Genomic DNA, 14688 nt, shown 5'->3' on the forward strand with positions numbered 1-14688 from the left:
CCCCGCACGCCCACCAGGGGCGACGCTCTGCCCACCAGGAGGCGATGCTCTGCCCCTCCGGGGCGTCGCTCTGCCGCAACCAGAGCCACTCTGGCGCCTGGGGCAGAGGCCAAGGAGCCATCCCCAGCGCCTGGGCCATCTTTACTCCAATGGAGCCTTGGCTGCAGGAGGGGAAGATAGAGACAGAGAGGAAGGGGGGGGGGGGATGGAGAAGCAAATGGGTGTTTCTCCTATGTGCCCTGGCTGGGAATCAAACCTGAGACTTCTACACGCCAGGCCGACGCTCTACCGCTGAGCCAACCGGCCAGGGCCGATAGGTGAGTACTTTTAACTGGAGGGTAGCCTGCTTTTGGGGGCCCTGAGATCCGTTCCTAGAGAAGGGGTGACTGGGAGGTGGGGGAATGCAGCCCGAGACACAGAAATGGAAGGAGCATGCGTCCACCTCATCGGCTGAGGGACATCCCCCGGGAGGCCCTGGATCTGACTCCCTTTGGGGAGTCTTTTGGAAAGGCAGTGGCTAGTCATCGATGCTTTCTTTCATCGTTATTCTCAGGGTAGAGGATTTTTTTTTTTTTTTTTTTTTGCATTTTTCTGAAGCTGGAAACAGGGAGAGACAGTCAGACAGACTCCCGCATGCGCCCGACCGGGATCCACCCGGCACGCCCACCAGGGGGCGACGCTCTGCCCACCAGGGGGCGATGCTCTGCCCATCCTGGGCGTCGCCATATTGCGACCCTCCTGGGTGTCGCCATGTTGCGACCAGAGCCACTCTAGCGCCTGGGGCAGAGGCCACAGAGCCATCCCCAGCGCCCGGGCCATCTTTGCTCCAATGGAGCCTTGGCTGCAGGAGGGGAAGAGAGAGACAGAGAGGAAGGCGCGGCGGAGGGGTGGAGAAGCAAATGGGCGCTTCTCCTATGTGCCCTGGCCGGGAATCGAACCCGGGTCCTCCGCACGCTAGGCCGACGCTCTACCGCTGAGCCAACCGGCCAGGGCCTCAGGGTAGAGGATTTGAGCTAGAATTTAAACTCAATGGAGAATGAATCTGCTGAGGCGAGCCCATGTTAGCATGGACAGGACACTTGGGAGAGTTTCCACATACTAGAGCTCAATGGTCTCTTCATTTTATTTTTATTTGAGGATCAATAAGAAATGCAGGTTCTAGCTGAGGCTAGCTAGGAAGCTGACTTTTTGGGGGTGGTGTGGGTAGTTGATCTTTAAGCCTGACATTCTAAATGAACCCTGATGGGTTAAGGGCTGCTGTGAGTGTCTCTGTGGCAGTTTTCCAGCCCTGCCGCATGCCAGGCCCAGAGTGTGCTGGGAAGTACAATTTACTGAAGTATTCTGAGGTCCAGGCCTGTGTCTTTGGTGATGAAGAAGAATCTGCCATTCTAAGCAAGACTTGTGGCCTTTTCACATTAGAAATGGACACCCACATAGAATAATAGTGCTCAAAGTGATCCTAGAAACCTGTTAGGCTACATTCCTTCACTGTCTGGAGCAGAGAGCTAAGGTCCAGAGAGGGTAAGTGAGTGGCTCAAGGCTCCATAGTGAGCTACCGATGAAGCTGGAGAGAGCCGCCCGGTCTCCAGGCGACTGATCTGCGTGCTCGCAATGGCAAATGCTGCCCAACAGGCCTTCTTTGATATTATGCTCTCCGGACTATTCAGAAACAGTTTTTTTTTAAGCGATGAAACACTTGACTATTGAGAAAAGTGTGAATATATTACTAACAATGGGCAGAATAAAACATCCTCGAAAGCCTGGCCACTGAGCAGCAGTAACTTGCAGAATGAACACAAACATCTGTGATTCTTCTAGACTCCCTATTTCATCTGCTCTGGCAGACGCGGCTCACCCTGTTTCACCTCTGTCCACCAACCACTGGGACCCACCTCACACCGACCTTTCCAGCACGAACACCTGGGTTTGGCTTCCTCTGTAGCCTTGCTCCTTTGCCTAGCCCTACAGGGGCCTAGGTCTTTGCTGACTGCCGCTTTAATCATTTGTTAATTTGTTTAAACATCTGGTCAAATTGGGGAAATAATCTCAACAGGAGGCTTTATGCTAACTTCTCTTGGACATTGAGAGTTTCCACATGCCCCCTCTCTCCCCCCCTCCTGCACACGCATACACAAACAAATGACCAAGGATGGTGAGGCAGACCAAGCCAAGAAAGAGAGAGTCAAGGAGTATGACTTTGGGCTCCTAAACTCCATCCAGCATGCTACAAAGTAAACATATCTGCTCTACTCAATCTCCACCTTCTTTCTCTATGAATCAGACAGCCTTCTACTCAGTTGCCTAACCAGACCTTGAATAATCACCCTAGAGACCACCTTCTCTATACATTTTGGATACAGTATGTCATTAACCCTTCTGGAGCCCCTGAACTTTATCTCATTTACACCTCCTCTCATTCTCACTACCACTACCTTACTTCAGACATTTGTCACTCACCATTGAGAGTGATACAGTTAGTGTCTACCTGATGGCTGTCCTGGATCCAGTCTCACTCCCGTTTCAATCCATTTTCTACATGTCACCAAAGAGGTTTCTCTGAAACACATATCTGATCATATTGCCTTGCTTAGAATTCCATGGGAGCTCCCCAATACCTTCAGGCTCTCTTACCATGACACCTCAACTCCTTGCTCAGCCTTCTCTCTCTCCCACCTTGTCTCCTACTTATGCCCCGTATCTTGGCCTTCCTGAACCAAGCAAAGCTCTCTTTGCGCTCTGACCTCTCTTGTCTATGGGCTTTGTCCACATGGTGCCCTCTTCACTGCCGCCTGGCTAATTCCCACTATTCCTTCAAGATTTGGTTCAAGCAATCATTGCTTCAAGAAGGTTCCCCTGGCACATGGTTGGTGCTTAATAAATTTTTTGGATAGATGGATAAACCAAACAAAATGGCTGAAACATGTTCTAGTAAACACACCTGTGCTATAGAGGCGCAGCAGTAACTGCAAAGGGGAGGGAAAGGATACAGGCTGGGGAATGAGAGCCTCAGGGGAAGGTGACCTCAGTACCATGGCTCGCACAGAAGCCCCCTGGTTTCAGGTCCCTTTATCCAAATCGCCTTTTCAAAAGTGAGATCGAATCAGAAAGAATAGTCTCCCCACAGACCTAAAGCTTGGAACAATAACACAACTGCCTGCTTGGAACCATCAGGAACCATGAAATGATAGTGATCATGCTACTGGCCTTCACTGATCTTACCAACAGTTGTCTTATCAGATTGTCTTAAAGTCTAACTAAAGTTAACCACAAAGACTTGGAGAATCCAAACGACCTCTGGTTGCTAAGGCTGTTTAATCTGATTGGGCAAAGAAGGGAGTGGTGGAGGGAGATATATTTTGCTCATATGATGATGATAATGGTTTAGAGTCTGTGTCCCTAGGCGAAAGAAAAACAAAAACAAATACACCTCATTTTCAGAGAAGAAAGAGAAACTTCTCATGATTCTCTCTTAGGCCAGGTCAGGAGCTATTTGATCAACCGGTATGTTTAAAATGGTGATGACCTTTGGAAATTTCAAAGGGCCACAACAGATATCTCACTAAGACCAGTACTGAACTGAGTGGTATCAGAAATAGGCTGTCCCATAGCATGTAAAAAACTGGACGAAAGGACCTTCACCTGGAAGCCACTGCCTTAAAAAAGCAGCTCCCTCCACTGTCTCAGACACAGAGAGACAGCTACCCTTCCAAAAGACGCTGCCTCCCCTCTGCCTTGGAGAGAATGCCGGGCATTGTTAGTTTCTGAGATAGAGGGTCTCTGCTCCTTCCCCCCCAGGAGCCAGACTGTTCTCTGGCAGAAGTCTCCATCACCGACACCTCCTTGCCGCCATCACCTGCTTCTTATAAACCACTTCACTTGAGAATTCAGTTTGGGGACAGAAGAAAGGGGCTTCTAGCAGGGCTGCCTCATAATCCAGCACAATCACTCCAGATGTTCTGACTCACTTAGAGGGAGCTCCATGTCTGGTCCGTCCATCTCAGGCAGCTTATTAGGGAGCGTGCCCCCCCAAGGTTTAGAGATAAGTCTGGGGGGCCAGGGAGTGCATTCCCCAATCAAGACTTCATCACCCAGCAGGGGCTATTTAGAAGCTGGGCTTCTTGGCTTGTCTCCTCCACACAAAGTGACACCAAGACCTTCCTGTCGGCCCTGATCTTGAGCAGTGATGTCATCAGTGGCCTTGGTCATGTGGGTAGAGGCAGTCTTGTTTGCTGAATTACTAAAGGGCCTAAAATGCTTAACTGACCTGCCATACTGAACGTACAATAGGAGCAGAGAGAACCGTCTCAGGGGCAAAAGACCTCAAGAGTAAGAAATGAACCAGAGCCTGACCAGTCAGTGGCACGGTAGATAGAGCTTCGGACTCGGATGCAGAGGACCCAGGTTCAAATCCCCAAGGTCTCTGGCTTGAGTGCGGGGTTGCTGGCTTGAGCCCAAAGGTCACTAGCTTGAGCCCAAGGTTGCTGGCTTGAGCAAGGGGTCACTCGCTTTGCTGGAGCCCCCCAGTCAAGGCACATATGAGAAAGCAATCAGTGAACTCAACTAAGGAGCCACAATGAAGATCTGATGCTTCTCATCTCTCTCTCTTCCTGTCTGTCTGTCCCTATCTATCCCTCTCTCTGTCTCTGACATAAAAGAGAGCGAAAGAGAGAGAGAGACACAGAGAGAGAGAGAGAGAGAGAGAGAGAGAGAGAAGGAAAGAAAGAAAGAAAAAAAAAGAAGAGAAAAGAAAGAAAGAAAGGAAGAAAGGAAGGAAGAAAGAAAGAAAGAAAAACGAACCAGACATCTGCAGAGAAACTGGAAAAGACTGCGTTTCTCTCCTTGCTCGTCAGCATCAAATGCAGGTGAGTCCCAGGAACAGAGAGGGCGGAGCCTGGCAGGAAGAAATGGGGCTGCCACACTGTGTTTCAATGACACTGTCTGGAGAATTCTGACTAATATAGGAACAGAAGAGTACCCAATGGGATCAGGCGTCTCTGCCACCCAGCCCAGGCCTACAATTCAACAGGGTTAATGACTCAGGGCCTTTCAAAGCCAATTTGCCCACCAACAGGGGAAGCAGTGTGTTCAAACAGCATTCAATAAAAAACTTTCTATTTCTTATCCCTCCTCAGGCTTCCTGAACTCAGACTACCAGTACAGCACTTTCAAACAACAAAAGGAATCCCAAATGCCATGCTGTGGATAGCTAAACTTTGCTCTCTCCTTGTATGGCTTAATCAAACATTTAAAGGTATCTAGGATGGGTGATTCTTCACAGGCTGGTGAGAAGTTCTCAGTACCTCAAATGAAGAGGTCAAGGACCTGTGAGTGTGGGACATGACAGTGTACTAACTACCTGCGGGCCCAGAATGAAAACAGAAGAGAGTTACATTTAAAGATCTCTTTTCAAACATGAGTATTCCATTGTGAATTTAATGATAGCCACACATTGCTTCTACATAATTCTTTTCCTTTTAATAATGACTTATTTGGGGGACTGGAAGATAAAAGGCTGAAATGTGCTCCTCTATTATTAGACTCCTTTGACCACAGACACAACAAAATGAGTTGCTACTTCTAGTAGATCTCCTGAATCCAGCTGCCCACACTGGAGTTTATACTGATGACCATATGTCGTTCCTCATACCATCTCACCAGCAACACGGTCTTTTCTCTTTCGTATTTGACCATTGGTGATCCCCGGTCGCCTGGCAGGTACAGGTGGGTTGTGGCTTGATGTTTTAGAAATGCTTGTTCAGGGTATGACAGAGTAAGACGACCTTGTCCTGTTTTCTTCTACAGGAGTTCTCTGAGCTCCACTTTTATCATCTTAAAAATTAGTCAAGAAGCTTAAGTGAATGGTTAACATTTTTCTCTATCTTAACATAGCTGAGAGATACATGTTCTTCCCAGTTAAGAGCGAGAATGCTTTCTAATTTGGAGTACGAAAGGTAAAAGGGAAAAGAAGTTATCAGAATTTCCTGGATTGAAAAGATAAGGGATTTTCTCAAATTATAATTGAGATTTCCAGTCTGAAGGACTTCTAATTGGCATTTGTAATTGGCATTTGTCCTTTGAGAAATTATTTTTTTTCAATTCAGTGAGCAGAGAAGAGGCAGAGAGATAGCTCTCGCATGCGCCCTATCCAGGATATACCTGGCAAGCCCATTAGGGGGCGATGCTCTGCCCATCTGGGGCATTGCTCCGTTGCTCAGCAACTGAGCTCTTTTTAGCACCTGAGGCAGAAGCCATGGAGCCATCCTCAGTGCCTGGGGCCAACTCTCTACAATTGAGCCATGGCTGCAGGGGGTAGGAAGAGAGGAGAGAGAAGAAGGGGAGGGGTGGAGAAGCAGATGGGCACTTCTCTTGTGTACCCTGACTAGAAATCAAACCCAGGATATCCGCATGCCGGGCTGACGCTCTACCACTGAGCCAACTGGCCGGGGCCACTTTGAGAAATCTTTATCAAAAGCATTATCCATATAACAAATACTACATTTGTCAAAAATAACTCCCCATAAATGATTATTTTTCTGGCATATATGATCACAGGTTATTGCTTAAGTTTCTATGACTTAATTGGAGATTTTTAATCACCGAGGGTTCAACTTAGAAATATTCTGTATGTACTGATGAAAAACAGACATCCCTAGGCAGATTTTAAAAAATGAAATCCACATACTTTGTTATTCGCATGACATCACATAAGCGATGGTTTGCAAGGCCATTGTAACTCATTCAGCAAGCCTAAATACGGGCGCAACAAGGGGACCCTCTGTCTTCTCCCCGCCTGGCCTCACCTACTCAGTTCCCAAGTATGCGGGAGCCCCCCAGCCCCAGTTTCTTTCAATCAAACTAAGGAACTGTCCTTTTCTCTTAATTCTCTGTAAAGCGACCTGGAAAAAAAAATGCAAAGAAAACTACAAGAACTGCTGTGAGAAGGTTCAATGGCAAAGAAGGAAAGTGTGTGTGTGTGTGTGTGGGGGGGTAGGTGGGTTTGGAACTCATCTAAAGAAAACATGGGGTGCTCGTAGAATCCTAACCTCTGGAGGGGTGCGTGGGTGCCAAGTTCTGCATTTCTCCTAAATGATCCCAGCAGCTGCAGCACGTTATATGTGGCAACTCTTTTAGGATCTGAAAGGGGTTTCAAAGTCATGCTGGCAGCTGCCTCCTGTCGCCCCACTCTATAATGATTGAACCTCTTGTTCCTTTTATAGAGTTGTTCTCTCCTAATAAAACACTAAATGCTGGACTGAGCAACTGTTCTAGGATCACTAGATGCACCCCTCCCTCCCTCTTCCTCCTCAACCTACATGCCTTTTCTTTTCTGGTCACAATGGACCCCTGTGTAAACTGCCCCTGCAGTGACTGACTGCAGCACGAGCATGCACACGGGCTTGAAAACGTGCACACACAAACACACACTCACACACAGGCAACACCAAGCCCATTTCAGCCAAACCTGAGCTCCACAACCATTTCCAACTATTTTAAGAGCTGCTACTTTAAATCTGGGCAACCGTCCTAAACACATGAAAGCATGCACGAAGCACAGAAGGCCATAAATGAAGAACGGCGATTCACTGCGTCAGGAGCCTGCAGAGGTGACACCTTCAAGCTGCTTGTCAGAATCAAAGCTGGGGCTTGTCAGCTTTTGGATGGGAAGCGCAGCAAAACAAACCATGTTTTTGTTTTTGTTTTCCCCCTCCTGGCAAATATGAACCATATTTGAAAGGTGTGAACTCCTTCCAAACTGCAGAATGCTGACGGAAACACCACCGTACCAATCTAGGAGTCAGCTTGAAGAGGGTTCCTTGCCCATCTCAAATGTCACCGTCCCCCTCCAAGCCACCGCCTGGGATCTACAGAAAGAAAGCATCGTTTCCTTCCCACCATCCAGTAGAACAACATTTAAAAGTGGCCTTTGATTTTAAGGTTTCACACCTACTTTCTATTTAATCTGTGCTTTTAGATTTCCATTTAGGACTGCACACTTCTCAAGAGTGGGAGTCCAGGTTAGTCAGCTTTTTGTCACTAGCAGCCAGTAACACGCCTGGAATGTAGTAGTCGTTCAGGAAATGTTTGCTGAATAAACAAATGAAACTCTGAAAACAAAATGGATTTGGCTTGTGGGTGGTTGGCCAAAATTTGGCCAACTGAGAAAGTCTCTCCTTGATGACATTTGTTTCCAAGATTTTGAAAGCTTTTTGCTGGGCTTTTAATGAGAGAATCTTACCTTCTTAAAATAATTCTAGTTAAGTAATGGCCATTTAACAATAAAAAAAAAAAAAAAAAAAAAAAAAAACAAAAAAACCCCAAAAAACAACAGAAAAAAAGCTTGAAGCTCTAATGGACAGTAAATAAATTAGAAGTCCCCTGATTCTCTGCAGCTTTTCTTTATCGTGAGATCTCTCTGAAAGTATAAAATAAATGCTATCACTGATGATTTAATATTTTAGGTCACATTGCTTTGGGTGTGTTGTTTTTACCGGATGCTAAGCATTTTATTTAAACTGATGCATTCTTCCTTTTCTAATGACGAAAAATATTTAAAAAGCAGAGAAAAATAGTGTAATAGATTTTGTGACAAACAGACTTTTGCCTAGAGCTCCCCAATTAGTTTATAATCACTACTCACTTTTTCGTTTTGAGAAACCTCCCACTCAGAAGGTAGACGTTTTGAGCCAAAATATGACATTTGACATGGGTGCAGCTGCTTAAAATATGTCTTCATTAAAGTCAGATGAAGGAGATAAGCTCAGTCTCGGCCTCCAATGGGACTATAGTCAAAGTGTGCATTTTTTCTTTTAAGTATAAAAGTAGAATTTCAGCCCCTGCCACGTTCCCTTCACACACACACACACACACACACACACACACACACACGTTAAACACACTACTTTCTGCACAACTGTGTTAAAAGCGTGTTCCCAGACCTTTTGGTCATTAGCACTCACACCTTCTGTTCCCAGATTCTGTAGCTCACTCATTGAAGGCAGGAGACCGGGGCAAAATAAACGTTCTAACAAATTGATTTGAAAAGAACAGACCTTTATACATCTTTTCATTTTTATGGCTTAAGATGGTGCAAAAATGTTCCTTACTCCCTAAACAGTTATTAGTCTCTGTAATGTAACCTAGCAGATACTTTCTAAATCCTTTTAGCCTTCTCCCCCTTACTGGAATGATCATCTTTTTTTTTTTCTTTAAATTTTATTTCAAAGTGGATTTAATAAAGAAAAGGAGTGCTGTTAAAGTAATACGTGAGGCTTTGACATTAAGCAGTGCAACCCTGCGGAGTCGGCAAGAACAGGGTCTCTAATCTCCAGTGATTTATAGAGGCTCTTCCTTCATCTCTGTACTTGGGGAGGGCCAAAAAGTTTAGAGACAGCCTGGCGTCCCTCTTTCTCCACACCACTAACTCCTGCTGGCCAGTCTGCCTGCTAAAACTTTTAACCCTTTAGCTGCCCGCTGACAGCACACTCACTAAAGCCCGTTTATTTGCTTTCAGGGGACAGAGTGGTTTCACATTGCAGTAATGCACATGGAGGTAAACATCTATGTCTGACGTTGGGAAATTATAAGCAAACAGCCAAAAAGAAGCTGAAAGTCACACTGGGTTCATCGGAAGATGTTTGCAAATGGTCAGAAGAGAAGCCCCTTTCCGAGAGTCACTGAGCAGGTACTGGGCAACACCGCCACCTCCCACTTGGAGGGAGCCAGCCGAGTCACCGTGGCTGCATTCTCTCCCATGTGACGCTTAGTACTCGGAACTGTAACTCAAAGTTCCAGGACCTGATTAGAAGGATCAGACAACATGAAGAGTCTGACACAAGCTGTTCCAACAAGTGGACGAAGGGGTGGGAGGGGCCCGCCCCAGAGGAAATGTGCACAGAAAGGGCAGCTGGGCCTTGGTGGCAGTGGGTCCTTCTGGCATGCAAGGGACTAAGGGATTGTTGCTGTGAAGCTGACCCTAGTAATGTCAAACGTGTCGTTGGTTGATAAGCACTATGAGCATATTTCCTCACCATCTACCTCGATCCTCTAAATCCGAAATCTTCTGGTTCAAGGCTCCCTTTAACAGCAAGGTACCTGCAAAACATGAGCCAGCACCTGGGCCTGAGCAAGACTGCTGGTTCTCAGTACAGCATCTGCCCAGGGCTGGGTGCGCTGCTGCTTGAAGCGATAGGCCAATAGGCAGTAGGCCCACTCCGGTAGGTCCCCTCCGGTAGGCCCTATGTTGTGGTTGCCTCAGGCTTGGTTCCTCGTCTCTATAACCCAGACAAGGAAGTACTCCTAACCCACCAGCAGTGAAGGAGAACGTGGCAGAGGCAAGGTCTGAGCTGAATTGTATCTTTTAAAAGATCAGAGCATTGCATGTACCCACAGGGCCTGGCAGGGGATCTGAAGCGGAAAGTATGTGCTGATCTAAAGCAAGGACGGTCAGTAGCGGAGGTGGCCCTGGGACAAAGCCTTTGTACTCAATAACCTTGGGCTCCTGCTGCCTGGGTCACTCCTAACAAAGAAAGATACAGAGCCCTACTTTAAGAGGCTTTCTAGAATCAAGTGCACAGGTCAAGAAGGCTGACAACGATCAATATCACTTACTTGAGGGCTGGAGATGGAAAGTCAAGGTCACAAAATTCACAACTGACAGGAGCAACAGCAAGCACTAAAAGACCTTACTTACTCTTTCCCTAGCCGCAGCCTGTGTGTTTTCTGTCACTCAAGAAGTGGGCTGAATGCCTCACTTGATGGTGGGTCTAGAGAGGGAACTGAGGCAGAGGCAGGGAGCAACTTGCCCGAGAGCTTACGGGCCGCTGGTGGGAAAGTCAGCAGCAGAACGGGGGCTTGCTGCTCGCCCTCTGCCCCTGCCCCTTGATGAAGCGTCAGAGCGGTTATGAGCTAGGCTGTGGAAATGTCAGGCCTGAGTTTGAGTCCTGGTTCCTATCTTTGGCAAGTGACTTCAAATCCAAGCTTTAGTTTACTCTTCTTAAAATAGGAATAATAACCGTACCTATGTAATGCTGTGAAGTTTCGATTGAGAGAGATCAAAAGCCTTTAGAATGAGCAGTACCTGGCACACAGCATGCACTGAACAACTGTTCTTAATTATTGTTGTTGTTGTTATTGCTGCCTTTTTTTTTCCTTCAGAAGTTCGTGCTGGTCCCGCTCAAGGGAAAGGCCTAACAAGTACACTTTTTTGGAACAGCACGTGGCCCTCAAGCTGACTCCAAGCTGCTCTGAACCAATGTGGATGGCAGACAATTTTCCCCATGACAGCCGCCACCATATGCTTCCTTATTTCTGCCACATTTGGTTGTAATTTAGTCCTATGCGGATCGTTCCTCAACTAGATAGAGCTCTTTTGGGGTAGAGTCCATCTATTCTGAGTCACATTTCCAGCGTCTAGCTCAGTAGGTGGCCCGCAAACATTTGCTGAATTAACAAATGAGTGCATGTCGTTTAAAGGGCCTGAAGAGCTCTCTCTCTCTCTTTCCTTCTCAAGCCAGGACTTCTGTAACTCATCTAAACGTGCTGCCTTCTCACTCGAGTCAGCCCGGGGCAGAGTTTAGATACCAAACATATTTACTGTCCAACCTTCTCAGAAGGTGACATGTAGAAGGAGTCTCTCTGTGATGCTCAGGGCTGCGAGGTGAGTCGTTAACTAACACGTCACACTTCTTAACAGCGTTCCCACAGATCCCGGCACGCTGTCAGGGCTCGCAGTGGGAAAATCCCTATTTTGGCATGTTATTTTTCTGGGTCCCAGCACCAAGCCGTGGAAAGCTAATGTGAGGAAATCTGGAGAAACCCCTTCTAGGTCCAACTGTTTTCAATGCCTAAGGGTCATAAACACCCTGTCCAGTCCCCCTCTGGTGACCCACTGACTAGCTCACACTCCCCAGAGGCCTTGCCACAGGGCCGACTTCACAGGCCCAGGAGCCAAACCTGACCACTGCAACTTCACCTCCTCATGATGACTTTCGAATGCAGATTCAGAGAATTTATGAGCAAGCACAAGGGTGGCACATCCCCCATCCAGGCTCACCAAGAACCAATTGCAAAGATCTTCCCTTCTAACACAGCCAAGCAATCCCAGAAGAAGATGAACGTGGAGTTAAGCACTTGGTAGCAGTCTGGTGACTCACACCCACACACTGGGAACTCTTTGGAAAAAACTTCCCACCAGTTGTTTCCTTTTAGAAACATTTCTGGTCAATGACTAACAAAGGTGCCACAATATTCTGACAGCCAAAGCCTGGGCTGGTGGTAGGTCTCAGTTTCCACAAGGCCAACTCCAGTATTTACTGGTTTGTTTTTTTTAAAAGACAAGCTTCTCAAGTAAATGGTGGAGCCGAGAATTTAGAGGACTACACTGATTCGCCCAGTGTAGCGCACAGAAGCGGGAAGAGCTCAGAACCGGTGTCTCTCTGCTCCTCAGCTGCTGGCTCCTCAGCTTTGGAAAGTGCAGCTCCCCAGCGCCCAGCTGTCTCCCCACCCCTGATAAACAAGCCTTATGGGCCACCCACACTACTTCAGTTAGTAAAGGGTGTAGGAATGTAAATCACACTGGAGTGAAGTGTGAGCCTAATTTGCACTTAATCAAAGCCAATTAGAAGTACATTATTTACACAAAGCCCATGCATCTCAATTATGCCTAGCTGCAGCCCAGGACAGTTTGAGTCCAGACCTTCATTCTGCTTAATTAGAGAAGTAAACATTTTCACTGAGTCAATCCCCAAGTCTGGTCTAGAGCCTACGGGGAAATGGAACCAAGCACTCAGAGCTCCTCCCTTGGGGGCCTAGAAAGTGTATCTGACACTTGTCGGCCACCAGCAGAAAGCAGAGATAAGCACTATGGAGACCTGGGGGCTCCTCTGGGCTGGACAGGTAGCACTGGGTTCTCTCGGTTGCACCTACTCAATAGTATATTTGTTTCTCTTCCTTTTCTGTATTTTAGCGAGATAAACCTCAACCTGGGAAGATGGGAAAGCAAAGAAGCCCAACTCAGTTCCGGGCAGATCCTTGTTATTTCTCTGGTTCACGTGGTCCCTGGTGTACTGGAGTGATGGGCAGTTTCAGGGTAGGTGGTTTGGTGACAATGACTCGAGAATGTCACTCACCCATCATCCAGTGACTAGGTGCCAGGAAGTGTCTGCTGCCCTTTCTGGGGAGGCCACTCTGCTATGCCTGGCCTTGCCAGGACTGGGCAAATCCCCTCCTCACTTTATTGACTAGCAGGGGTGTAGGGGCTCTCCCAGCGGAGACTCTGATGGCTGGCTCATCTGAAGGTTCCTCCTCTCCATATTGACAACAATCAGCATGGCCTTACAGGACAAATGAATGCCCAGGCAGATGGAAAAGCCAGTACAGTAAAGCCTGAACAGCATCGTCCAAAGCTCAGCCAGAGAAAGAAGAAAAAAGCAGAGGAAAGAAACATAGCTGTGGGCTGCACAGAGAAGTCCAGGAGCCCAGAAGGAGCAGAGAGCAACCGAGCTTCCGATCATCATACCAAAGGGACAGTCAAAGCTGCCCAGGTGAGTGGGGTCAAGTTCTAACTGAACTAGAGTTCTCAGGTTCTAATCGTTGAAAGGCAATTGACTTTTTAAACTTCATCCCCTCTAAATTCACTTGACTGTCCCTCAGTCCCTTCCACCTCTTCCAAACTAGGGGCAGAGACAGAATGAAACAAATACGGTATAACGTACCTGGCATGGAGTGGGTGCCTAGCAACTGCCTGGATCAACCGTAGGAAAGCAAGACTGATTAGGTTCACTGGTGCTCTTCCAGCACAAGTGGTCCCATTCGTATCAAAAGGAACAAACAAAATGGTAAAATCTGAAAAGACTAGGAAGCAGCACTACACGTCCTGAAGGCCCACTTGCTTTCAGCACAGAACGGTGCAAAACAAAACCCCCTCCTCACTTTATTGGGTAGCAGGGGTGTAGGGGCTCTCCCAGCAGAGACCCTGACGGCTTTATGACCCTGATGGGACATCAACATCACAACTTCTAGTATGACAACAGCACTACAGTTCACTTATGAAAAATTTAACTCAATAAAAAGTGTTTAAAAATTCACATTTTAGGTCAGTGGTTCTCAAACTTTTTGAAGTAGGGGCGCATTTAAAATCCTACACATAATTGTAGGTGCACTATATACAAATTTCTAAGAAATATGTTATAATAATTAAGTCAAATATTAAAGAAAAAATATAAAGTCCATGCATGCTTTTATGGTAATTAAATGAAATAAATATGACAAAATTAAATTTATTCTGACATTTAAAAAACATTTTTGGGCCTGACCTGTGGTGGCGCAGTGGATAAAGCGTCGACCTGGAAATGCTGAGGTCACCGGTTCGAAACCCTGGGCTTGCCTGGTCAAGGCACATATGGGAGTTGATGCTTCCAGCTCCTCCCCCCTATCTCTCTCTCCTCTCTGTCTCTCTCTGTCTCTCTCTCCTCTCTAAAATGAATAAATAAATAAAGAATAAAAAAAATGAATAAATAAATAAAAAATAAAAAACATTTTTGCCCTGGCCGGTTGGCTCAGCGGTAGAGCATCGGCCTAGCATGCGGAGGACCCAGGTTCGATTCCCGGCCAGGGCACACAGGAGAAGCGCCCATTTGCTTCTCCACCCCTCCGCCGCACTTTCCTCTCTGTCTCTCTCTTCCCCTCCCG

General features: G+C 47.0%; 1 protein-coding gene across 4 annotated transcripts in view; it reads right to left on the minus strand.

Moving 5' to 3' along the window:
- Positions 1-14688, minus strand: part of BCAS3 (BCAS3 microtubule associated cell migration factor) — a 633266-nt gene that overhangs the window by 88257 nt on the left and 530321 nt on the right. The gene's annotated exons all lie outside the window — the stretch shown is intronic.

This window comes from Saccopteryx bilineata, chromosome 2, assembly GCF_036850765.1.
Source record: "Saccopteryx bilineata isolate mSacBil1 chromosome 2, mSacBil1_pri_phased_curated, whole genome shotgun sequence".
Lineage (NCBI taxonomy): Eukaryota > Metazoa > Chordata > Mammalia > Chiroptera > Emballonuridae > Saccopteryx > Saccopteryx bilineata.